At 42.0% G+C, this 27,304-nt stretch overlaps 1 protein-coding gene across 1 annotated transcript in view; it reads left to right on the top strand.

The window, feature by feature from the left end:
• The first annotated feature begins 1,713 nt into the window (after window positions 1-1,713).
• LOC133152430 (cell migration-inducing and hyaluronan-binding protein-like) overlaps window positions 1,714-27,304 on the top strand; it is a 233,489-nt gene continuing 207,898 nt past the window's right edge. Inside the window, 1 exon segment of the mRNA XM_061276012.1 lies at window positions 1,714-1,869. The gene's annotated coding sequence lies outside the window, so the exon portion shown is untranslated.

A 27,304-nucleotide genomic window follows, 5' to 3' on the forward strand; every position in this document is an offset into this window, starting at 1 on the left:
AGCTTAATTCTCCAGGCTGTTAGGGTCCTGAACTCTCTCCCCCCTTCTGCATAGCGTCCTGTACTTTTGCCCTATATTCAGACTGTCTGCTGTATGCGCACTTGCTCCATTTTTGCTCCTCTTATTTATTGTTATTTGTTTATTCATTATTTATTCATCACTCTTATTTATTCATTGTTTGTGCCTTCTTGTTTTTATTTTTTTGTGTTGTTTACTTGTATGTATATTGTGTACTATGTCTTGTCACCGTGGGATAGTGGGAACGTTATTTCGATTTCTTTGTGTGTCTTGGCATGTGAAGAAATTAACAATAACGCAGACTTTGACTTTGAAATCCAACTCAAGTCTAAGTCCTATGTCAAGTCATCTTTAAGTTTTTGGCAAACAAATGTCCTAGAAATGGCACCTTGAGTCTGACTAGAGTGACTAGGCAAGAGGGTGAGAAAAACAGCAGCGAGCGGTAGACCGAGTGATAGACCGAGCACTAGCGAGTGGAAGACCAAGCACGAGCAAGATTTCTGGCCTCGGGGTGGGAGGCAAGTGGTGGTCACGAGCGATCATCTCCTGGCCCAGTGGAGGAAGGCAAGTGTCGGTCGACACGTCGAGTCTGGCACAAGCCACTAGCACACGCACGAGCGAATGTCTCCCAGTCCAGCTGGAAGGCAAGTGGCAGTCAACCCATCGGGCCTGGTACAAGCTACAACCACAAACAATTAACAACATCAGCAGCTACCATCAGCAGCGGTTACTACCAACACTAGCAGCTGTCACCTCCAAACACTGCACAGCCCAGTAAGAATCAAACCAGCTGCAGTCTATCGAAATCATACCAGAGAAGTATTCATGCTCACAATCACACCTATGGGCAATTTGGAGTGGTCAATCGGCCTATTATGCATAGTCATCAATCAAAGTCAATGTCATATGAATAAAGTCCCTCATCTCTGCTATGAAGCTGTCTCTCTCATCTGTTGTCATTCATACAACAAAATAAGATGTGGCTTTCTGTGAGTATATCAGCTTGTGTTCAATTAACAGGCCCAGATTTCGAAGTAAGAACCGTAAGTAAGTGAAATGGAGACAAGATAATTATCATTTAAGTTTTCATACTTTTTGTGTTATTTTGGTTTAGTGTTGGGCTCTGAGATGTTTCAAATGTAAATTGGTTGCCTTAGCTCAGTAAAGGTTATGGAACGCTGCTGTAGCCTGCTTAATGTCCTCCAAGCACTGCAATGTGTCTGTTTGACTTATTAAGACTAAAGAACAGTTCTGAAAATAAAACAAAATAAAATCCATGTAAATACACAAATTGATGTGATGTTGAGTGTTTGTGACATAACATCCAATAATTCATTCTCCACATGTGAATGTGGAATGTGCAGTTTGACTAAAAAAAAACTAGTTTTTTTGGTATGCAGCCTGCTTAAGTGGTTGGTGCTCTCAGCTGTCCCCTTTTTGAAATTCAAAAACAAAACGACAGTCGGGGTTTCACAATGTCATTTACCCCTAATCACGAAATCGCCCCCTCCCCCCCAGCATAAACAATGAGGGACAAAAAACATTTAAGCAGGAATTTGTACAAAGGTTTGTACAAAGTATTGTTGTCTTCAGATTTCATCGTACAGGTACCAACACACGCACCCACGCAGGGGCGCGCATACATGCACACGCGCACACACAAGCACCATACGGACACGCAGTGGGCGTGTCTTCCCTCCAGTATGAGTAAATAGAAGCGCGCCTCTGTGCTTCCCAGTCAAGGAGTGACTGTTCGGTCGGCTACCAGCACCCGGTGTTGCACATCTGCTCCATCACTGCAGGCTTTCGAACTCTTAAATTTCAGAGACACGGATTATTTACAACACTGCGGTAAGAATTTACCCTTCCTTAACACTGTTGTTGTGATTGTTTCTATGAATATAACGGAATAATGACAGAGAGGGTCCGTTGTGGTTTATCCGCTTGGAGCCACAGGTGTGCATCTTTTTCTGTGTGTTCTGCGCTCTTCGCTTCTAAAGACGAAGGTATCCCCGATTGCGGTTTCAAGGTAGCTTCAGTGTCATTAAGTAGTAAATTGTTTGACTGTATTGGACTGTTGACAATGGTAGATTTTGATGGAGCCCACTCACCGTGCCTGCACGTGCAAGCGTGACTATATTAGCAAGTGTACTGCACAGAACGTTTGGCTGTGTTCGCTTTGTGCTACATTTCACGTTGGCGTTTTCTTTTAAAAAAAAAACTAAGCCATTAAAAAAAAAAATGCTAGTTCAGTGGTCTAACTCGTGTGTGCAAAGCCTACTCGCTCTTTGACTCCAGCGGTAACAAGTGCATTCTCCAGTGCACCGCATTCCACTATTTACCCCATTATCCTACCATTCTTACTGTTTGAAGAAGATAAACAAGAACAAAAAAAGGTATGCAAAAAAGCAAGATCAATAAATAAAATTACCAGAAGACACACGCATTGGATTAAAGCAAACAAACAAGCCAGTATACAAAACATGTGTACAATGTGTACTGTAATATTGCCACAAGAAAAAACATGACAAACCTCCCTTACACAAGAAAAAAAAGTAACATACAGAATAAATTATGCTGAAATCTAAAATGACATTTTGAGCCAAGACCTGAGAGTTAACAGTACATGGGGTAAAAATGTTATTGACAGGGGAGCCAATTCCCAATTGTCATTCTGTGACAGCACTATACTGTTCACCTCCGACTTTCAGATGAGACATTGGATTGGATAGGAGCAAAAATATCCCCTCAACAACAGAGCCAAATAAGTGTACAGTACAGTGTCTTGCATGAATGAAATGTCACTGTGGTTCTTAATGTTTCTGATGTCCAAACTTGCACAGGGTTGCTGATTTTGTTTGTTGCATTTAAAATGTGATGTTCCTTTAACTAACACAAATATCCAATGTAATGTGTGTTTACCATGATCCTACCATGAAATTATCTTACTTTTTCATCTAGATCCAAGCATCAATCTGATACTACTCTAGTGACAGAAACTGCAACGGTATATTCTTTGGTAGGGCAGATTTATCATTAACACAGTGAGAAATGACAAAATTGAGTACCCGAGCTAATATTAGTGACCCAGTTGTGTTCCTTTGCACAACATTGTCGCCTACTATGTTATTACACACACTCCATTCGACAGCACCAACATATTATGAATTTCCTATGGAATAAAATATGTTCCTACTGTAACCAACAGCCACATGTTGGGAAATGAGACACCATTGCTCTTCTTTGTTTTTGTTTGTTAGCATGTGGCGCTCCAATTGATGATTTCAATCTGGAAGTCTTTTCCTACTGTTTTCAAATGGCGGTGTCAATGAGTACACAGTGGAAAGGCACCATATGACAAGTGACTAGGATAGCCCTAAAATGAGGTTACCAACCTTCTTGAAGTTGAGAGCTACTTCTTGGATACTGATTAATGCAAATGACCAATAATTCGATTCACACTTGTGAAATAACTAATAGAAGATGACAGTTATTTCACAAGTGTGAATCGAATTATTGGTCATTTGCATTAATCAGTATATATATATATATATATATATATATATATATATATATATATAATTAATTAAGACATACAAATCGTTGCTAATGCTCACTTTTTAAATGATCGTGTTTACATTATTGCAAGGATATCTTAATGTCACTGTTTGCGATTTCCAAAACTGGCCAACGGGCTACTCATGTGGTCCTTGGGAGCTACCTGTTGGTGATACCTGCACTTAATTATGCTTGGATCTCAGCTGCCAGGCTAGCTAATTAATTTTGCTGTATCTTTCTTTTCTTTTTTCCCTGAGAATTGTTTTCCACATTTCCCCTTCGTCCCAGACAGGGAATGTATAGTGAATGTTTATCTGTGTTTTCTGAAGAATTTTTGTGGAAAGGTTTGCTTTGTTTTGCAGATCCTCTGAAATATCATTGGCTCCCCAACCCTGAGATCAGGGGTGTCCAAACTTTTTGCAAGGAGGGCCCGATTTGATAAAGTGAAGGGGCCCGGGGGCCAATAGTTTTTTCAGACACTACAAAAATTTCATTCAAATACTCACAGTTATAGAGCAAATTTCATTGTCTCACTTGTCTTTATTTTTTAAATGACAAATAACCAAATATAACCCACTCAGGCATATGTGAACAACTCTAAAAACACAAATTCCGACTTTCATTCATATTTGAAGAGTCCGATAACATTGAACAAACTGTATGAAATACCTTACATTTACATGAGTTTAAAATTGTTTTTGCCTCATGAACATTTTAAACAGGAGTTATAAGTAATGCAAAGTTGTCTGTTATTATTCAAATTTAAAACAAGTGAATTTTGCTCTTGTCATTTACAATATCTTTCAGAAAGTAATTTTTGTGTCACGTCTACAGGTTCATAACATCAACAGTATTAACATGGCCACTTCGTAATATTTAATATTAAGTAATATTTACTTTTGACTCACAGCCCCACGTGAAGAACCGCTGTTGTGATGCCAGTTCAGCTAGGAGCTGCTTCGCTTTATCAGCGCGGCTAATAAAATTGATTCCAATGATCTTTTCTGCAGTTCTGATTGTCCGTTGTAGTCTGTGCTTGTCTTGTTTGGAGGCCGATCCAAACCAGACAGTGATGGAGGTGCAGAGGACAGACTGGATGATGGCAGTGTAGAAGGTCTTCAGAAGCTCTCGTGGCAGGTTGAGCTTCTTGAGCTGTCTCAGGAAGTACAGCCTCTGCTGGGCCTTCTTCCGGATCGACCTGTTTGCCCGGTAGGAAAACTAGAGGGGGTCAAGCAGGGGGCCCGTGACCTCCTTCAGGTGGTCCAGCACTAACCTCTCGAACGATTTCATGACCACAGATGTCAGTGCGACGGGTATATAGTCATTCAAACCTGTGATTGCGGGCTTCTTGCCCACTGGAACGATGGTGAAGCTCTTGAAGCACGAGGGCACCTCACACAACTCCAGAGAACGGTTGAAGATCCGTGCAAAGGTGGGCGCCAGCTGCTCAGCGCAGAATTTCAAGCAGGAAGGTGACACGCCGTCTGGGCCCGGTGGCTTCCTGGTCTTTTGTCTCCGGAACATCTGGCGCACTTCCTCCTCGCGGACCTGGAGTGCGGGCGCGGCCTCTGCAAGAGACTGAGTGGGTGACAACGATGATAGAGGTGTGGACAGAGCAGTTGTGGGGAGAGGTGAGTATGTAGATTGTGCTGCAGGAGGTCGCGTTGTGTGGGAGGACCGATCAAACCTGCAGTAGAACTTGTTTAGCTGGTTAGCAAGCCTTGGACTCTCTACAGGACGGGGGGGTTCGTTTCTTGTAGCCCGTGATGCTCTGCAGACCTTTCCACACCGTTGAGGGATCAGGATTGGCAGAGAGGTGTCTCTTCAGGTTCTCCCCGTATCACCTCCTGGCTTTCCAGACCTCTCGGTTCAGTGTGTTTCTGGTCTGCCTGAACAGCTCGCGGTCGCCGCTCCTGTAGGCCTCCTCCTTGACTTTGCGCAGCCTCCTGAAGTTCGATGTAAACCAAGGTTTGTCGTTGTTGTACGTGCAGAAGGTCATAGTCTGCACACACAGATCCTCACAAAAAATGATGTATGATGTGACAGTGTCAGTGAGTTCATGCAAGTCTGAAGTTGCAGCTTCGAAAGCTCCCCAATCGGTGCAGTCAAAGCAGGCTTAGAGGTCCTGCCTCGACTCCACTGTCCACTTCCTCACAGTCCTCACCACAGGCTTAGAAGTTTTTAGTTTCTGCCTGTAGGCCGGGATCAGATGAACTAGACAGTGGTCCGAGAGTCCTAAAGCTGCACGAGCCGCAGAGTGGTAGGCATCCTTGATCAGGGTGTAGCAGTGGTCCAGAGTCTGTGCCCCTCTGGTGGGACACGTTAGGTGCTGTCTGTATCTGGGGTTGTGTAATTTCCTTCTTTATTATGCATTTTATGACTGGTGCAACTTGTACTCCGGAGCGATTTAGAATCCAGAAAATAATGTATTTTAAGAAATTGTAGTTTTTGTATAACTACTCCAAACTTCCATAAGTGTATGTTCTATGGAATCCAATGGAAATGTTTGATTTTTATCAACTGTAGTTGTTAGGAATAAATAAACTGTAGACAACTCAGATCAGAAGTGTCACCCTTCAAGACGATTATTTTAGACAGCAAGACCTGGTACGTGCAAGTATAATCTTCATAATAATATGATATTACTAATAATAATAATATTGTGTATGTGTCTTTCATGACTGTTACGTATTTATCTACAAATTATTCTACTATATAACTAGCTAGCTACTTAAGACATAGCTAACATTACTATACGTGTGTATGTATGTGTGATTGTATTTATTTATATAGCTACATATTTTATTTCAATCATTGAAAACATTACTCGTGTGCTTTCCAAGGTGTCATATCTGCTAGATATACTGTACAGCTGAAATGGTTCTACAGATGCTGATGGATGATGGCGAGGCAGTGACAGGGTTGGACTCAGTCTGAAATTTCTGATGATAAGAACCCAAAGGTAGTAGTTGCAGTTGTCCACCTGGAAATCCAACTTAACAGGATCAGTCTGACTCAGAAGATTCCTCTTCGCTATCCTCTGAAGAAGAAAGGGTCCAAATCATGTCCAGCAGAATGAGTCAGAAGGGCTCTTATTGGATTAAGTTACCTTCCACCCAGGGCAGAGCACAGAGCCTTAATATCTTCAGAAATCGATCAAGGCCTGCACAAGCACTACTGTCTCACCAAAAGATGTATCAGACCTCTTTATCACTGATAATATACCGTATTGGCCCGAATATAAGACGACCCTGATTATAAGATGACTCCCTCTTTTTCAAGACTGAAGTTTGAAAAAAGACTTTTTGAACACTAAATTAAATTTTTATGCATAAAATGATTACATCTGAAACAAATGATTATAACAATATATTCGAGAGAAAAAGCATGTTATTTTGCCTTAACATATCAATATTATTTTATTGTTGAGAGCCGTATGCAAGTGTTTACAAAATGACAATAAAGTCTGTCTAAGTCTCATTCAAATCATGCAAAAATTGTCTATCACATCTTAATATCTGAACATTTAAATATGTAAACTAAAGTGCAATCACATTTGTAAATGAATGGCTTCTGGTTTTTGAAATGTAAATAAACCAATGTACTGTGATAAAAAAACAAAATTGCAAGTACATTCAAACCTCGGTTTTTGAACGTCGAACAAATCGGAATTTTAACGAAAAATTCGAGATTGTTTTGCTGCGGTTGTCAAACAAAATCCCCAGGTCGAATCTCGCGAGATGAGCCGAAAGGACGTGAGAAAACCCGACCGCGGTGGTGCGTTTATGGGCAGTCGGAGAAATCAACGCCAACAAAAAAAATTACATCCAGCCTAGTTAAGACCATACCAAAGACTATAAAAATGGGACCCATTGCCTCCCTGCGTGTGTGACGATCATTGGGACTTAAAAAAAAAAAAGAAAAAAAAAATTCATAGAAAAAAAATTCATAAAAATTGGGTGCGTATTATACATGGGTACAGGCTTTTTTCCAGCATCAGCATGCCATTTTTAGGGTGCGTATTATACATGGGGGCGCACTATACACGGAAAAAAACGGTATTTTCTAAATTTCAGCGACGGCTCTGTCACAATAATGCGACCAGTTGCGTGGTTGGTAGCGTGCTACGGTTGCACGTTCGGCGCTGCGGTGCAGTTGTGCGATCAGACAAAAATGCGCAAATGAAAACATTTTTTGTCTTGGAACGGATTAAGAAAAATTCCATTATGTAATGGGAAAACTAGATTCAGAATTCAACCAATTCACTTCTCGAACCGCCTTCTGGAACGGATTGTGGTCTAAAACCAAGGTTTGACTGTAACTGCATTAACCATCAAAGTGAAGTCTAACTGTAGTCTTGAAACAAATCTGAATAAGCAAAAACATTGCAATAAAATAATGCAAACTGTTACCGCTAGGGGTGTAACGATTCATCGATACACATCGATTAATCGATATAATGCTCTACAATTTATTGGCATCGATGCTAAACGTAAACATCGATTTATATCGCCGTGTTTGACGTCGGACATTAGACGCGACTTTATTTTGAAATCCAGTTCATTGTTGCTTGCTTCCTCTTTCCGGGAGCAGTGCGCGCGGCGTTGTTGTGTTGTGAGCAGAGCAGGCACGTGAAAGGGGAGTCGACAACTAGCACGCGGCTCCTGGGCTGGTGCTATGGCTATGTCCAAAAAGACGAGGAAATTTGCTCCTCTTTAGGCTTCAAGTCATTCGTTTGGAAGCACTTTGGATTCCAAAGAAAAGATGGCTCAACGGACAAGACACGTGCAGTTTGTAAATCCTGCCATGCGGTGATCAAATATTCAGGGACCACAAATCTCGCCGCACATTTAAAGAAAAAACACGACATCAAAGTTCAGTGTTAAAATAAGCACTTTGTGTACTACAATACTCTTGTAATTTCCTAAATAAAGAGTTTGCAGTACCTTGTTGATTTTGCGTATGAATTGTTATAAATCAGGATATTGTTCTATATTTTTTATTGAAAAAATATATATATCGATCGTAGAGCACTATCGCGATATATCGTGAATGAATCGCAGCAGGCTTTAAGATATCGGCAAATATCGTATCGTAGTTCTTTGTATCAATATGATATCGTATCGTGACAAAACCCGCGATTTACACCCCTAGTTACTGCTATTGTTGGGGAGCCTGAGGACTGTATAGGGCAGACATGGACAAACTACGCCCCACGGGGCTGTTTAATCCGGCACGCCAACCCTGAATAAATTGTATTATTAAACATGTTTTTTGTCATTTTGCCCCAGTTGGGTTAGGGTTAGGCGTATTTACTACCGGAAGCCGTGTCAGAAAGCTCGGTGCACACTCACAAATGCGTGTACGTATCAGTAGTACGTACACGGCGCACTCACGCTCTATTTCTATCAGTTCCGAATTTAAAGCGTGGGCTGTGACATCAGCATTCTTGTAATTCGCGCGCTGAGCTTTCAGATACAGTTTTACGCAAAAGCCACCCACAAACCTTCCCCTGGAATCCTTCCATTAAAATGAGTGGCCCAAGGAAAAGCAAGGTGGACACTGAGTGCCGAGTGTTTAAAAAAACAGTGGACAATTTGGCTCGACCTATGCGACGTGACGTTCAGCCATATGAACAACAACATTAAGCCGTCCCAGATCTAGGTAAACGGACCAATAGCTCGAATCTCTCCTAAGAATTGCCACAACGAATTTTACTCCAGTCTATGATCCACTGAAAATGAAGGGGAGGCTCTCAAGTTTGTTGTAAAAAAAAAATGCTTTTTGAATATGATTTGTACAAATAGCAGGGATTGAAACTAGCGACCATTCTCATTTTCAAACAATGCAGGATGCTCAAGGACTAATCTTAACCTGTAAAGTTCTTAAGGCTTACTTAAAAGAAGTGTTTCCCGTTTCCTCAACCCTATCACCAGGTGTTTGTGAGTTAAAACTCTGCTCTCATTTTCAGATACCCCTCACCGTGTTGCCGTTTTGATTACTTTCTTTGGATGTACCGTATTTTTCGGACTATAAGTCGGTTTTTTTTTCATGGTTTGGGTGGGGGGGCGACTTATACTGAGGAGCGACTTATATGTGAATTTTTTCACAAATTTTCAAAATTCAGAAATAAAAAAAAAAAGTGAAACCGCGACGTAGCAAGGGATTATTGTAATTTGAATTTCAAGTGACGTCAGCGTTGCGGCGCGGTGGTTGTTTACATAAAAGACAAAGATTCAATCACGGGATGACAAAGGCCCCCACGTACTACCGGCATCATTAGCGGCTTTGTTTGTAAGTGACATGGAGGATGAAGAGTTTGAAGGATTTAATGATTTGGAGTGACATAGAAGGTTTGAAAACTATTATGGCTTTTACGCCGGCCCTACTCTAAGCAGCTCTCTTTCACCTCCATGGATAGAAACAAGGGGCCGGCGCTCGGCCGGGTGGCTGCCCGGGGACGGTGGATGGGACTCAGACATGGCTTTTACTCACGCCCGGTCCTATTCTATGGAGCTCTCTTCCACCTCCGTGGCTGGAAGTGCCACTTCCGGGGATGGAAGTCCACGCCGTCACACCCATGTTAGTCGACGGCGGTGCTTGGGGCTGTGTGGTGGTGAAGTATTTATGTTATAGTTACTTGATATATTTTATTTCGTGTAGCAACTTGTATGTTTTTATCGTTACAGTTCAGTAGTCGTTGGCTCGTTGAACTCTTGTTTTTTTAAATAAAGAGTCGTTTCCTTGTACTTTGTTAACGCTACAATATTCCGTTTTTTTCCGTGTATAGTGCGCAAAATTTAACGAATTTATTGTCCTAAAATCTGGGGTGCGCATTATACATGGGTACAAAACATTTTTAATTTTTTTTTTTTAAATTTTTTTTTTTTTTTTTTTTAGAAAACAAAACCAACAACAGGACTGACCGACAAAGTCGTGGAACAAAAAGACAGGTTGACATTACCAAAGACAGGAAAAGAAAGCAAACAGACATCATGACAGTAACACATGATCTGACGGTGAGCGAGGGGCAGACAGGACTTAAATACAAAACACGTTACATCGATTGAGGTGACACAGGAAGAGAGGGGCGACGCGAACAGAAACTATGGCAACCTAGACACATAGCAAAACTGGGGACGAGACGTGACAAATGTCCCTCGAAATGAAACTTGAAATCACCAAGTTTTGGTTTCCAAGGGTGTTTTTAATCCTCTTCAACGTCTCTCCCATACAGAGCCGCCTTTTTCACCTCCGCACGCCTCTTTCCCATGCGCGCACGGAGCGCGGTGGTGCGTTTATGGGCAGTCGGAGAAATCAACGCCAACAAAAAAAATTACATCCAGCCTAGTTAAGACCATACCAAAGACTATAAAAATGGGACCCATTGCCTCCCTGCGTGTGTGACGATCATTGGGACTTAAAAAAAAAAAAAAAATTTCATAAAAAAAAATTCATAAAAATTGGGTGCGTATTATACATGGGTACAGGCTTTTTTCCAACATCAGCATGCCATTTTTAGGGTGCATATTATACATGGGGGCGCACTATACACGGAAAAAAACGGTAGTTATAGCTGACGTGTGGGCGCACGCGCGGCGTTGTTGACAAAGGATGAGGAATTTGATCGATGGATTTAATGATTTGGACGGTTTGCTAATATTATTGCTCATATAATAGTTACCGTTTTTTTCCGTGTATAATGCGCAAAATTTAACTAATTTATTGTCCTAAAATCTTGGGTGCGCATTATACATGGGTACAAAGTTTTGGTTTCCAAGGGTGTTTTTATTCCTCTTCAACGTCTCTCCCATACAGAGCCGCCTTTTTCACATGTCCGCACGTCACTTTCCTCTCTTTTCATCTGATCGCGGTGGTGCCTTTACGGGCAGTTGGAGAAATCAACACCAACAAAAAAAATACATCCAGCCTAGTTAAGACCATACCAAAGACTATAAAAATGGGACCCATTGCCTCCCTGCGTGTGTGACGATCATTGGGACTTTAAAAAAAATAAAATAAAATGGTGCGTATTATACATGGGTACAGGCTTTTTTCCAGCATCAACATGCCATTTTTAGGGTGCGTATTATATATGGGGGCGCATTATACACGGAAAAAAAACGGTATTTGATATATAATTTATATCTCGTTATATGGGCCTGTGGAATATTTTGAAGTGCAAGCACTGTCAGCAGCGCGCACCCGGACGGCAATGTTGACATAAAGATCGATGGATTTGATGATTTGGAGTGACATAGATGGTTTGATAATATTTTTGCTCATATAATAGTAATTCAATATATAATTTATATATTGTTATATGGGCCTGTGGAATGTTTTGAAGTGCAACCGCCGTCAGCAGCGTGCACCCGGCCGGCATTGTTGACATAAAGGATGATCGATGGATGTAATGAATTGGAGTGACACAGATGGTTTTATAAACGTGTTATTTATGTAATAGTTATTTGAATAACTCTGAATCTTACGTCAGGCCCGTTCTCAGCTCTTCGATTGTGTTTATGTCACGTTAGCATACCTATCGTTTAGCCTGTTGTTGCTCGTTCATGTCTGTTCTTGGTGTTGGATTTTGTTGAATAAATTTCCCCCAAAATGCGACTTAGACTCCGGAGCAACTTATATATGCTTTTTTTCACGTTATTGTGCATTTTCTGGCTAATGCGACCTATATTCCGGAGCGACTTTTAGTCCGAAAAACACAGTATTCTTTCACCGATTCTTCAAGACGATATATTTGGTCGGAATGTTTGCCATTTGATGTGATTTCGCCTCATAAGATAAACATCTTTCATTAATCTGACCTGCAGGCACTGAAGTGATGAAGGCTGTTATTCATAATAACAGTGTCGTATTTTATGAGAATCACTGATAGCAGTTTTTTGGTGAATTTCTTTTTAATGCTGTTAATAAATGCATTGTTTTCAAAAAGTTTTTTTTGAATATCCATGCTTTACTACCTACTAAAGGCCAAAACCTTTTATGCAATGACTTTTACACGTCAATTTTTTTACTTCACACAAACAATACATCCATCTGCTCCTGGTTCGCCCCCCTGGTCCAAATTTAGAACCCAATTCGGCCCGCAAGTCAAAAAGTTTGCCCACCCCTGGTATAGGGGGTTGGCTCGGATGGTTATGCTCTTTTTGCCCCCGGGTGTCGGTCAGAGCACAGGAGGGAAGACGTGGTTCAGTTTTATTGCTTCACGGAATTACTGGCAAAAAAAGTAACGGGCACTGTGGCTCATAGGGGTATACAGGCAAACTGGCAAAAGGGTTTAGGCACAGTTTGGTCGCAAGGATGTGAGAGCAGGTGTTTGTGTAGTGTACATAGCTGAGTGTTTGGGTGCGTGAACGTGATTCTTGTATGTGTGATTATTGTATGAAGCGTGTGAAGGGTGTGTGTGGTGTGTGTGTGTTTCTGCAACAGACAGAAAAACAGCACGTAAGTCGACGCTCAACTTCTGACGTCACACAATACTAGTGGACGGCACACATTACATAACTAACTGCGCGTCATGTTTCCGCTATACCAGGGGTGCTCAAACCTTTTCAGCTTACGAGCTACTTTTAAAATGACCAAGTCACAAAGATCTACCCACTACAATAAATGAAATGAATAAATGAATAAGAAAAAAATAAATAAATAATATAGTGCGTGTATTTTTGTAACGCACTTAGAAAATGACATTGGGAGAAAAAGGTCCAACTCCCATTTCGTATGAAAGTGATACGTTTTTGGCTTCTTACTTGGTCCAGCAACCCCACTCATTTTTGATGGTCATAAACTTTCTTTTGTTTAAAAGAAAAAAGTGAGTGCGTGCGTTGATTAGCTTATAAACTTTGGCGGTTTGTGTGTGCGCGGCCATTAAACATGCTGATGTGAGGGGTTGTAGTCACTGTCTATTGCGCATCTGCGGTTAACTGTGATTGCCTCCCGACAGGCCTACCTGTATGTCAATCAAGCAATGGGCTGGATAAATACAGCAATTTTTTATTTTAATTTTTCAACGTCATGCGATCGACGTATTGATCACCCCTGCGCTATACTAAATAACCATAAATGAAATACTCTCGGCAACACACCAAACACAAGTCATCGGGACAACAAAATACATTTGCTGGCGACCGTTATTCGCCGTGCCGCTGCGTAACTGCTGTATTCATGCGTGTACGCTGCTCGTACGATTCGAGGCAGACTTAAAGGAGCGCGCCGGAGCTGTCGATCAAACAGCGCGCGCACGAAGCAAACCGCGATCGGACAAATGGCACAACAGTGGACAGTAGTATATACTCACTTTGTGTCAAAGACGCACACAATCACGGCAACATACTCGGTCGATACCCGCAACATTTAACTTACCGCTGCGCACAAGTGAATGGGTACAATGCCTAGACCCCGAATGTAAGATGACTTTTTCAGTCTTATTTCAATGGAAAAAACATTGTCTTATATTCGAGCCAATACGGTAATTCAAGAGATGATGAAGTGCACGAACATGAAAGGACGGAGAGAAAAGATAGAGAACGTAGAAATGTCACCAAAGAAGATTAGATCGCCTTCATTGGATTGATCCTGCTTGCCAGAAGTGAGAAGAACTGAGATGTATTAGTCTATGCGCTGTTTGGAAGTTGGAAATTCCCTACATAATCCCATGTACAAGGCCACTATGGCTGTTGGAAGATTTGAAGACATTTGCCATAAATATCACTTCAATGAAGTTCAAAGAAGTTTAAAATAAAGATACCGTTTTTTTCCGTGTATAATGCGCGAAATTTAGCTAATTTATTGTCCTAAAATCTGGGGTGCGCTTTATACATGGGTACAATTAAAAAAAATTTTTTTTTTTAATTATTTTTTTTTTTAAGAAAATCATGGTACAACAGGACTGACCGACAAAGACGTGGAACAAAAAGACAGGGTGACATTACCAAAGACAGGAACAGAAACCAAACAGACATCATGACAGTAACACATGCAATGATTCGACGGAGAGCGAGGGGCAGACAGGACTTAAATACAAAACACGTTACATTGATTGAGGTGACACAGGAAGGGAGGGGCGACGCGAACAGAAACTATGGCAACCTAGACACATAGCAAAACTGGGGACGAGACGTGACAAATCTCCCTCAAAATACCGTTTTTTTCTGTGTATAGTGCGCCCCCATGTATAGTACGCACCCCTAAAAATGGCATGCTGATGCTGGAAAAAAGCTTGTACCCATGTATAATACGCACCCAATTTTTATGAATTTTTTTAAAAAAAAAATTTAATTTTTTTTTTTTTTTTTTTTTTTTTAAGTCCCAATGATCGTCACACACGCAGGGAGGCAATGGGTCCCATTTTTATAGTCTTTGGTATGGTCTTAACTAGGCTGGATGTAATTTTTTTTGTTGGCGTTGATTTCTCCGACTGCCCGTAAACGCACCACCGCGCTCCGTGCGCGCACTGGACAGCAAACGAGCAGGTGATCGAGCAAGCGTCTGATACGAGAGCATTGCGGTCGCATGGAGCGTGTTTGAAGTGAACAGCAGAGAAGAAAGGAACAAGGCAAAGTGTTGTGAAATAAAATATTACCTGTAATACGGATTTAGGTAGAGAACTGAACTCTCGCTCTTTATATAGCTGACGTGTCTTGCGCATCCGTTCTGCGCATCTGTAATGGCGGCCTCCGTATGATATCCCGTTTGCGTGTGTGCGAGAGCGAGAGAGAGCGAGAGAGAGAGCGCGCGAGAGAACGCTCAACCGTAGCGCGCCGCCGACCGCCCAACTGCACCGCGCTGGTTGATTATTGTGACAGAGCCGTCGCTGAAATTTAGAAGATATTTTTAAAGTCCTGATGTACTTTCTAAAATTTAAGTGGACCTCAGTGCGCACTGCGCAGGGAGCTTAATTTGGTGCGGTCGCGCAACCGCAGCGCGCCGGGCGCTCACTTAAAGAGCGCCTTTGTGTTTTAGGATGAACAGCAGAGACCAAAGGAACAAGGCAAAGTGTTGTGAAATAAAATATTACCTGTAATACGCATTTTGTTATTTGCTGATTGAAACTGCTAATTAAACTGTGAATTGAAACTAATAGGAAGAAAACAACTCTCGCTCTTTATATAGCTGACGTGTCTTGCGCATCCGTTCTGTGCATTTTATTTCACAACACTTTGCCTTTCTTCTCTGCTGTTCACTTCAAACACGCTCCATGCGACCGCAATGCTCTCGTATCAGACGCTTGCTTGATCACCTGCTCGTTTGCTGTCCCGTGCGCGCACGGAGCGCGGTGGTGCGTTTACGGGCAGTCGGAGAAATCAACGCCAACAAAAAAAAATTACATCCAGCCTAGTTAAGACCATACCAAAGACTATAAAAATGGGACCCATTACCTCCCTACGTGTGTGACGATCATTGGGACTTAAAAAAAAAAAAAAAAAAAAATTGAAAAAAAAAAAAATTTAAAATTTTTTTGTACCCATGTATAATGCGCACCCCAGATTTTAGGACAATAAATTAGTTAAATTTTGCGCACTATACACGGAAAAAAACGGTAAAACTTGAAATCACCTTTCTTCTTCTTTGTTGTCAATCGCGCATCGCATTGAGCCATCCTGCTCAACACACTTAGTCAGTAAAATTCATAATTGACGACGCATCGTTTGATGCAATGGTGCAATCCTTGATGGTGTGTTATTGTCAAATATTGTTTGGTTTTTAATCTCCATCGCAAACCGGATATCATAAGGAGGCCGCCATTACAGATGCGCAGAACGGATGCGTAAGACACGTCAGCTATATAAAGAGCGAGAGTTGTTTTCTTCCTATTAGTTTCAATTCACAGTTTAATTAGCAGTTTCAATCAGCAAATAACAAAATGCGTATTACAGGTAATATTTTATTTCACAACACTTTGCCTTGTTCCTTTCGTCTCTGCTGTTCACTTCAAACACGCTCCATACGACCGCAATGCTCTCGTATCAGACGCTTGCTCGATCACCTGCTCGTTTGCTGTCACAATGTACCCTACACAAATCTGAAACATATGTTGCGGCTCCGAGTCACGACGAGGGGCAACTTTTGGTTTCCAAGGGTGTTTTTATTCCTCTTCAACGTCTCTCCCATACAGAGCCGCCTTTTTCACGTCCGCACTGATCGCGGTGGTGCCTTTACGGAGAAATCAACGCCAACAAAAAAAATTACATCCAGCCCAGTTAAGACCATACCAAAGACTATAAAAATAGGACCCATTGCCTCCCTGCGTATGTGACGATCATTGGGACTTAAAAGAATTATTATACATGGGTATAGGCCTTTTTTCCAGCATCAACATGCCATTTTTATGGTGCGTATTATACATGGGGAAGCATTATACACGGAAAAAAACGGTATTTCAAAGATGAAATCATTGTTTTGTGGTTCAAGATAGAATATCCTATTATAGAAGTGAATTACTCTCTACCAAAATGAAAAAAAATAAAAAATAAAAACACAGTGATTCTAATATGGGTCATTTTTGACCCAAGAATGTAGGGTCCATTTGTCAACCCTCATATCCAGCATTAGTAATTTCATTTTAAATGCCATGACAGGATTTTTTTTTTTTTTTTTTTGCTAACACAAACATTGCCCTAACATTTGTGTCTGTTTTATGATGCAACTACTGTAAATTTTCGGACTATAAGTCGCGTTTTTTTTCATAGTTTGGGTGGGGGGACGATTTATACTCAGGAACGACTTATATGTTTTTTTTTCACAAGTTTTTACTTGATCATTAACACATCACTTACAAGTATAGTTGACCACTTCACATGTTGTTTTTAGCATAGTTGATCACTTCGCATGCTTTGATATCTTTATCTTGAACATATTCAAAACATGAAAAACAGAGAGAAAAAAAATCAAATAAAGTAATTAACACTTTAAAGCGCCATATCCTCTGGACATGTCCTCTGTCACCAGGATGGCATAAAGGACGAGAAATTTGATCGATGGATTTAATGATTTCGAGTGACACAAATGGTTTGATAATATTGTTGTTTATTAAAGATTAAAAGATTAAAGTCCCAATGATCGTCACACACATACCTGGGTGTGGTGAAATGTGTCCTCTGCATTTAACCCATCCCCGTGTGATTTTAATCCTTCTCCTGGGGGAGAGGGGAGCAGTGAGCAGCAGCGGTGCCGCGGTCGGGAATCAGTTGGTGATCTAACCCCCCAATTCCAACCCTTAATGCTGAGTGCCAAGCAGGGAGGCAATGGGTCCCATTTTTATAGTCTTTGGTATGACCCGGCCGGGGTTTGAACCCACAACCTTCCAGTCTCAGGGCGGACACTCTACCACTAGGCCACTGAGCTGGTTTATGTGATAGTTCTTTAAAATATACTTTATATATCGTTGTATGGGCCTGTGGAATAATTTGAACTGCGGCGCGGCACACGGCATTGTTGACAAAGGACGATCGATGGATTTAATGAATTGGAGTGACACAGATGGCTTTATAAACGTGTTATTTATGTGATATTTTTTTTAAAATAACTGAATGTTACGTCAGGCCCGTTCATAGCTCCTCGTTTGTGTTTGTCACGTTAGCATACCGTATCGTTTAGCCCAGTGGTCCCCAACCACCGCGCCGCGGACCAATACCGGTCCGTGGGTCACTTGGTACTGGGCCGCCAAGCCGCACAGAAAAACATTTTTTCATCGACAATCAATTAATTCAGGTCAAGACACTCGTCCTGGTCACGTGACATGTTTCCCCAGTCGAGCCCGCAAAGCTAATATGTGGTGACAGGCTAACTAACCAGGCAATGAAGCATTCAAAACTGCTTCAACACATGGAGACCAAGCATCCTGCAATAAAAGACAAACCTTAATCACTTCGGGTGTCATTGTCTCCGATTACGTCTAAATGGGACCGGCTCGTTTCCGAGAAACAAACTCAGTGCTCCCACTAATTCAACGTAATGGCGAGTTTTATTTTTGTCATTTGTACTTGTTTTACTCAGAAATTATTCACAGACTTTTACTTGATCATTATCACACTACTTACTTACTAGTATAGTTGATCACTTCACGTGTTATTTTCACTTTAAACCGCATGAGGGCGCACTATGGCTGTGGAATAATTGGAGCCTCACTGACAATGAGTTCCATTCATTGACTTCCAGAGTCAGGAGATTTAATTATTTGAAATGGTATCATCTGAAAACGGCCTTCAAAATAAAGCACCCTACCTCAAATAGAAGCACGGCTGAATAACATAAATAACATGGAGAATTCTTAACACATACTGTAAATATCTTTTTAGAACAGCTTTTATTATTATAACAATTTTAATAACAAGGTACAAGTGTACATACTGTAATTATGTTTGTAGAACTGTTTTATTATTATACTGATATTTCTTTAACAAGTTATAACACTCTTAAATGTGTTTTTAGAACTCTTATTAATATAAAAATTTTTTTATAAAAAGGTACAAGTGTATTCCCTGCAATTTTGTGGGCACCCCCGCATTCTGCTGACGAGTGGGCAACATTTGTGCCATAATTCCTCAATTTAAAAGTTTTATTTTGAATATTGTTTTTTTTTATTTGGAAAAACAAATCGCAATGTAGTAAAACCGCGATAAACGTTCCGGGATGTAGCAAGAGATTACTGTAATTTGAACTGCAACTGACGACTAGTCCGGCGTCAGCGACACGGCGCACACGAGGTGTTTACATAAAGGACAAAGGATTCGATCGATGGATTTAATGACGTGGAGTTACAGAGATCTTTTAATAAAATTGGTGTTTATAATTATATGGGCCTGTGGAATAGTTTGAACTGTATTTGACAACGAGTCCGACTTCAGCGACGCGGTGCACACGCAGCGTTGTTTACATGAATGACGAGGAATTCGATCAATGGATTTAATGATTTGGAATGACACAGATGGTTTGATAATATTGTTGTTTATATGATAGTTATTTATCGATATACTGGCCTGTTGAGGCGGCTCGGTGCCGCACTGGGTAGCACGTCCGCCTCACAGTTAGGAGGGTGCGGGTTCGATTCCACCTCCGGCCCTCCCTGTGTGGAGTTTGCATGTTCTTCCCGGGCCTGCGTGGGTTTTCTCCGGGCACTCCGGTTTCCTCCCATAACCCAAAAACATGCTTGGTAGGCCGATTGAGGACTCAAAATTGTCCCTAGGTGTGAGTGCGAGTGCGGATGGTTGTTTGCCCTGCGATTGGCTGGCAACCGGTTCAGGGTGTCCCCCGCCTACTGCCCGATGACTGCTGGGATAGGCTCCAGCACGCGAGGGACCCCCGTGGGGACTGAGCGGTACAGAAAATGGATGGATGGGCCTGTAGAATAATTTGAACTGCAACTGACGACGAGTCCGACGTCAGCGCCGCGCTGCACATGCGGCGTTGTTTACAGAAAGGAGGACGAATTCGATTGATGGATTTAATGATTTGGAGTGACACAGATGGTTTGATAAACGTGTTATTTATGTTATAGTTATTTGAATAGTGTTCAATTGGCCTTCCATGCATGTCTTTGGAATGTAGGAGGAAACCGGAGTACCCAGAGGAATTCCACACAGGTTACGAGGAGAACATTCAAACTCCATACAGGAAGGCCGGAGCCGGAATCGAACCGTGCAACTCTGAACTGTGGGGCGGGTGTGCTAACCAGTGTTCCATTTGTGCCGCTCGGATTACTAGTGCTGAAATTAGAAAATAAATAGTTTGTTCAATGACGAAGATATTGTAAAAATGGTAACAAATTCTTGCAAAATCTTGTTTTATTACAAATAACAATTTGAAGTTTTTGTATGGATTTTAATCAGGATATTAGAAGTTGACACAAATGATTTTCTTTTACGGGCCAGATAAATTGATGTTGGGTGCCAATTCTGGCTGTCGGGCCTTGATTTTGACACCTGTGCTCTAAATTGATGATGAAGTGTGAGAGAAGATGGTGAATGTTAGTGAATTTATGACTTAATCGTTACAAAAGCTGAAGGCATGGCAGGGAAAGTTGTTCAAATGTCTGATCGTGATTTTGGCATAGTGTTTTATAGCCTCCTACCAGATAAAACGAGTTGGAAAAGGTGTTGTGCCAGGGTAGTATTAGAAGAAGAGAGTTTTATCTGATACTACTTAGGTACATATTAGTTGAGTTGTTGCAGTCTGTGTTTTCAGTTTTATGTAGCAACACTAAATGAGACTGTGATAAAGATAAGATGCTTTATTAAGATAAGATAAAGTCCCACATTGAGGAAATTTGTTTGAGCAACAATAGTTCATACAAAAAATACAAAACGGCATACAAAGAGAACACATAAAATGTAAGCATTGGTATGCGCGCCAAGCATAGGCCATAAATAAATAAGAGGCTATAAATATTGTGATTCGACTTCTCAGGAATGAAAACAGTGTCCAAAGAAAACACATTGCACAAAATAAAGATAGCTCAAATCATCCAATGTCTTCGTAATAATCTCTGTCAAGTGCAATCAGGAAGGAATGGCGGAATCGCTCCTTCACAGTGTAGGAGCTGTGTGGTGCTGTTAGAGTCCTGGAAGGGCTCGGCAGGGTTGACCAACGTGGAGCATTGGAGAGAGCTGGCTCTTTTTACCTGTTTATTCAGCCTCTTTTTGTGACGAGCAGACGCTTGCCCAGCTGACTGATTTGTAGATACAATGATCGAGTTACAAAGGTTTTTCACAAGTGTCTATTGAACCCTCAAAATCTCATGATCTGAATTTCTGGACTTTTGCATTGTTTTGAGTATGCTTGGCTTTTTTTCATGTTGTTCTTGTTTTGTTTCCACCTGTTCTCATCAGCTCAGTCCCATGGGTAAACCACTTGGCTCCCTGTGACCACTTGGGTCTTGTCCAGTTGCTCCTTGCTATCTCCTCAGTTTGTTTTTATTTTACCTGTTTTTTTTCCATCCTTGTCTGGTCATTGTTCTTGTCAAGTCATGTTGTCAGTTATAGTGATTCTGGTCTCCTGTGCTACAAATAGGCTCCATTGGTATTTGAGGACTTTTGCATGATGATGATGATGATGATGATGATGATGATAGAACTTTATTCATCTCAAAGCGGGGAAATTCACTTGTCACAGCAGCGCATGTGAGTGCAGGAATAATACGAGTGCAAGAATAAAACAAGTGCCAGAATAACAAAAAAGGGTAAATAACAGAGAAGGACAAACACAAGTGCTGCTAGCAGAGACAAAACACTTTCATTTTATCAGGTGGCATGCATGTTGTAAAGTCTGACAGCAGAGGGAATGAAGGACCTGTGGAACCGTTCCTTCCTACACCGAGGGTGCAAAAGTCTGCCGCTAAAGGAGCCGCTCAGGGACTGCACAATCTCATGGAGGGGGTGAGAGGTGTTGTCCATGATGGATCTAAGCTTAATCAACGGCTTCCTCTCACCCACAACCTCAATGGAGTCCAGGGGACAGCCCAGGACAGAGCTCGCTCTTCTGACCATCTTATTCAGTCTCCCCCTGTCCCGGTCAGTGCTGCCCCCACCACAGCAGACCACAGCGTAGAGGATGGCTATGGCCACCACAGAGTCATAGAAGGTCCGGAGGAGAGCCCTGCACACACCGAAGGACCTCAGTCTCCTCAGTAGGTGTTTTAGTACAGGGCGTGGGTGTGATCAAAGTCAAAGTCAGCTTTATTGTCAATCCCTTCATATGTCAAGACACACAAAGAAACCGAAATTGCGTTTCCTCCATCCCACGGTGACGAGACACAGTACATGATAAACATACAAGTAGACGACACAAAATAAAAACAAGAAGGCACAAACAATAAATAATAAATAAATAAAATGAGTGATGAATAATAGGACGCTACGCAGAAAGAGGGGGCGAGTTCAGAATCCTAACAGCCTGGAGTATGAAGCTGTTGGAGAGTCTGGTGGTGCGGGAGCGCAGGCTCCTGTAAAGCTGACTCTGACTCTTCCCAGAGGGCAGAAGATCAAACAAAGAGTGAGCGGGGTGACTCACATCACTCACAATCGTGGTCACCTTGCGGGTGAGATGGGAGGTGTAAATGTTCTTCAAGGAGGGGAGCGAATCACCAATAATCTTACCAGCCCTGTTCACTATGCGCTGCAGGGCCTTCAAGTTGTAGTCAGTGCAGCCGCCACCCCAAACAGCAATACAGCTGGAGGACGCTCTCAATGGTGCCGCGGTAAAATGTAGTCATGACGGCCGGAGGAGCGCTCGCTCGCCTGAGTTTCCGCAGGAAGTACAGGCGGCGCTGGGCTTTCTTCGCCAGTGATGCGGTGTTGGTGGACCAGGAGAGATCCTCACTGATGTGCACCCCCAGGAACTTGGTGCTGCTCACTCTCTCCACCACAGCACCGTCGATGGGCAGCGGCAGGTGTTGGGTGTGACCCTTTCGGAAGTCCACAACAATCTCCTTGGTCTTGTCGACGTTCAGCAGGAGGTTGTTGTCCCTGCACCACGTGGTCAGAAGGTCAACCTCCAGCCTGTAATAAGTCTCGTCTCCCTTGGTGATGAGACCCACCAGAGTCGTGTCGTCAGCAAACTTCACTATGCGGTTGTCGCTGTAGGCTGCAGTGCAGTCATGCGTCAGGAGGGTGAAGAGCAGCGGACTGAGCACGCAGCCTCGGGGAGCCCCCGTGCTCAGCGTGATGCTGGCGGAGATTTTGTCACCAACAGGTACCACCTGTGGCCTCTGACAGAGGAAGTCCAGTAGCCAGTTGCAGAGGTAGGTACTGAAGCCCAGCTTGTCAAGTTTGCTGATGAGGCGTTGTGGCACAATGGTGTTGAAGGCAGAACTGAAGTCCACAAACAGCAATCTCACATATGAGTCCCTGCTCTCCAGGTGGGTGAGGGCCGAGTGGAGGGCTGAGCAGATGGCATCCTCAGAGGACCGTTTGGCTCGGTACGCAAACTGGAAGGGGTCAATGGTGGGGGGGAGAACGGATTGGATGTGCTCCATGACAAGCCGCTCAAAGCACTTCATGATGATGGGCGTAAGTGCCACGGGGCGGTAGTCATTGAAGCAGGACGGAGCAGGTTTCTTCGGCACAGGTACGATGGTGGCAGCTTTGAAACACGAAGGGACGATGGCCTGCTGCAGGGAAGTCCAGTCCAGTTTCAAGTCAAGTCAAAGTCAGCTTTATTGTCAATCCCTTCATATGTCAAGACACACAAAGAAACCAAAATTCCGTTTCTTCCATCCCACGGTGACGAGACACAGTACACGATAAACATACAAGTAGACGACACAAAATAAAAATAAGAAGGCACAAACAATAACTAATAAATAATAAATAAATAAACCCAGGAATTTGTAGTTCTCTACTACCTCAATGTCCGATCCATGTTAAATAATGATTCTGATATATTTTTTTATTTTTTATATGCCTTGTTGCCAATATTCTTTTTGGTATTTTTTTGCTACTCTCGATCTGGGTGTTCACGCTAGCATGCAAACCACTGAGCCTGACAGAACAACTATACCACTAATGGATTTGCTATTCTATACTGAGGTGAATTGCTTCACCGGAAAACATTAAAGCACATTAAAGGAAGCTCTGCAGTACATAACATTTAGTATAGATATCCTGGTTGCACAGGTGGGCAGATTTTGTCTCATAACCACCTGGAAACAGCTAAGCATGTCCTGCAATCCCCTCCTGTCCCCTGTTGGAATGCATCCTCCCGTCACTATCCGTTCTTGCTCTGCACATGTCCGGCACCCACCAGCTGCTCTGGTGCTGCACATCCTTTGGCCGCCACAAGACCTGGACTCCACAAGATCCCGTATGTCCTGCGACAGAGGTACGCATTCCATCCCAGGGACAGAGCAGCGTGTCCGTCTGTCCTGGACATACGCCCATTTTGCAGACAAAGGAGGAGGATTGACAAAGTTAGAAAAAGGGCGGATTGACGACAGATGGAAGTGTTTTTTGTCCGCCAGTGTAATCGTCCTGATGCTGTTCAAGTGCCAACTAAGGACCTTTTTGCCACACTAACATGAAAGACTGCCAAAGATAGGTTCCTTTGTCTTGCGTGTGCATGCCAATACATTGTGTTTTTTGGAATTATTTCTTCCTGCTTATGTGTATAAAAGTATTTTTTTATTAAATAAAGGACAAGGAAAAAATACCAAGTTCAGACCAAATCTGAATGTTAACATGGAAGTGGGTGCCACTGTCCCTAAATTAAGTGGATGTGAATAATCATTGAGATTCAAATGTTTATTATTATTTCTAGTTATGAAACCTTTGAGCCTCTTGCGCCATAACGCATGGCAAAAAAATGAAAGAGTTTTGTTCCGGAGAGAATGTCCGCTCAGATTCAGGATGATCTTCTGCACTGGCAGATAACCAGAATAATCCTGAGCTGAACCATCGAGGTTTTTCAGACTTCTTCAAGGAGTATATCATCAATACTTCCATCCATGATCAGAACTGCTTATCCTCACGAGCGTCACGGGTGCGCTGGAGCCTATCCCAGTTGACTTCGGGCGTTAGGCAGGGGACACCCCAAACTAGTTGCCAGCCAATTGCAGTGTTTCATATTAATTGTGTATTAAATGTTGCCCACTCGGCAGCCATTGCAGTTTAGTTATCCTGGAAGGGGTATTCCCCCATCGGTGGCCCCTTTCTCAAGCTATCTCATTTTCTTCCCCAGATTTTTTTAGTTTTCCTTTTTTCTTGCCCTCCTGTGGGTAAAGCTCAGGGGATGTCATTAATGTTTGTCAACATTGGGTATGTGAAGCCCTTTGAGACGTTTCTGTGATTAAGGGCTGCATAGATAAAAGTGACTTGACTTGATTTCAGGTCGTCCAATGCTAGACGTTCAAAACACTTCATGACCACAAACATCAGAGCAACAGGCACATTCAGTCCCAAAATGCAGTTTCTTTGGGAACTGTAATGATAGTACTTAACACAGCAGTCTAAAAATACAGATTTTATTTTAGCAGTTCATGACCTAGTTTTTCTCTGTTAAATCCTTGATCATAATGAAGAATAATCTGGGTGTTCTTGCGCCAATGTAATAATGCTCTCAACTATAATTTGCGTCTAAAATTGTGATTTGTACACGTAAACTAAATTGCTGATGGTGGTTTTCTTCTTTTTTCTGGTAAACAAATATTTGATCAAACGTTGCCTTGCTTTTATTTATCTTTGAAAGTGGAATATAATCTAACTAAACCATCTTTTTAATGGCTAAACTTGCAGCATAAAGCACCAACTATAATTATATGGCTATTGAATTTATTAATAATATGCGTTCTGGTAACAAATATGATTAATGTAATCAATAGCATGTAAACATTGCACATAAGAATGTCTATATTAAATGGAAAAAAGACTACATTTACTATTGTTGTATTGTTATATGGTCCTATGTTCATTCATTTGTTTGCGTAAGTAATATAAATGTGTTCACAGTGGTCTCTTCCATAAACTAAGAAAATAATTGCAAGTAACCCCGTGAGCGAGGAAGGAAATACTTTTTCTAAAATCCCTTCCTACTCACTTTGAAACTTTCTCATGAAAGCAACAAAGAACGTGACTTTTGGCAGCTACAAAGCTCTAATTTTCCAGTGTAGGTTGTAGTTTCCACTTGTGCAAACACACATGGAATGAGAAGTCCTAGCAGAGAGTTGGCATGAGTGATACGGGCAGACAGCCAAATCCTCACAGTTTACTTGAGAAAACCGTACACTCTTAAAGAAAATATGTATTTCCTCTGGTCAGGCCTGTGATGCCCTGCATTCTAAATATGAAGAATTACCACTCCACTGTCTGCGCGGTAGGATGAGCAAAATTCAGAATGAATATTTTGATACATTTATGAATTTCTTAATGAGCTTTAATATTGTCAAAAAGCAGTTTGTTTGTCTCGAGGAGCTGCTCCACTTCTGTCCATAGCGTGCTCCTAAATCCATGGGGCAATGACCAAAATACAATGTGCAACATAACTTACCATGGAACACTTTATGCAAAGAAATGATTCCCAGCATTACAACAGACACTTGTGCTTGCTCCATGACAGAAAAATATGCAATGAATGTAGGTACTTAAAGACAGTATTTTGAATAATTGTTTATTGCTTAAATCTACCAAACTGTGAAAATTTTGGATCAATAAGTGAAAGAGCTGTACTCGTACATTCTTATAGACTAAGAACAGTAAAATCACTACAATCATCCATCCATCCATTTTCTATACCGCTTGTCCCAATGGGGGTCGCGGGCGTGCTGGAGCCTATCCCAGCAGACTTTGGGGACACCCAGAACCGGTTGCCAGCCAGGGCACACAGAGACGAACAACCATTCACACTCTCACTCACACCTAGGGGCAATTCGGAGTGCTCAATCAGCCTACCAAACATGTTTTTGGAATGTGGGAGGAAACCGGAGTGCCCGAAGAAAACCCACGCGGGCACGGGGAGAACATGCAAACTCCACACAGGAAGGGTTGGAGGTGGAATCGATCCCGCCTCACCACAACCAGTTCAACATATTAAGTAAATTAATATTTGGCCAAGATTGTTACAAATACCGTCATTGTTTTACCCCACTCCAATCTCCTAAAAATATTTACTTTAAGATGTGATGATTCATGCATAATAGCCCCTGCCTTTTCTTGTCAGAAAAAGATGGCTTCCAAACAGAGTCAAAATATTTTGAGGATGGTGGAATAGATGGCGATAGAATAGA

Source organism: Syngnathus typhle, linkage group LG4 (genome assembly GCF_033458585.1).
Source record: "Syngnathus typhle isolate RoL2023-S1 ecotype Sweden linkage group LG4, RoL_Styp_1.0, whole genome shotgun sequence".
Classification (NCBI taxonomy): Eukaryota; Metazoa; Chordata; class Actinopteri; order Syngnathiformes; family Syngnathidae; genus Syngnathus; species Syngnathus typhle.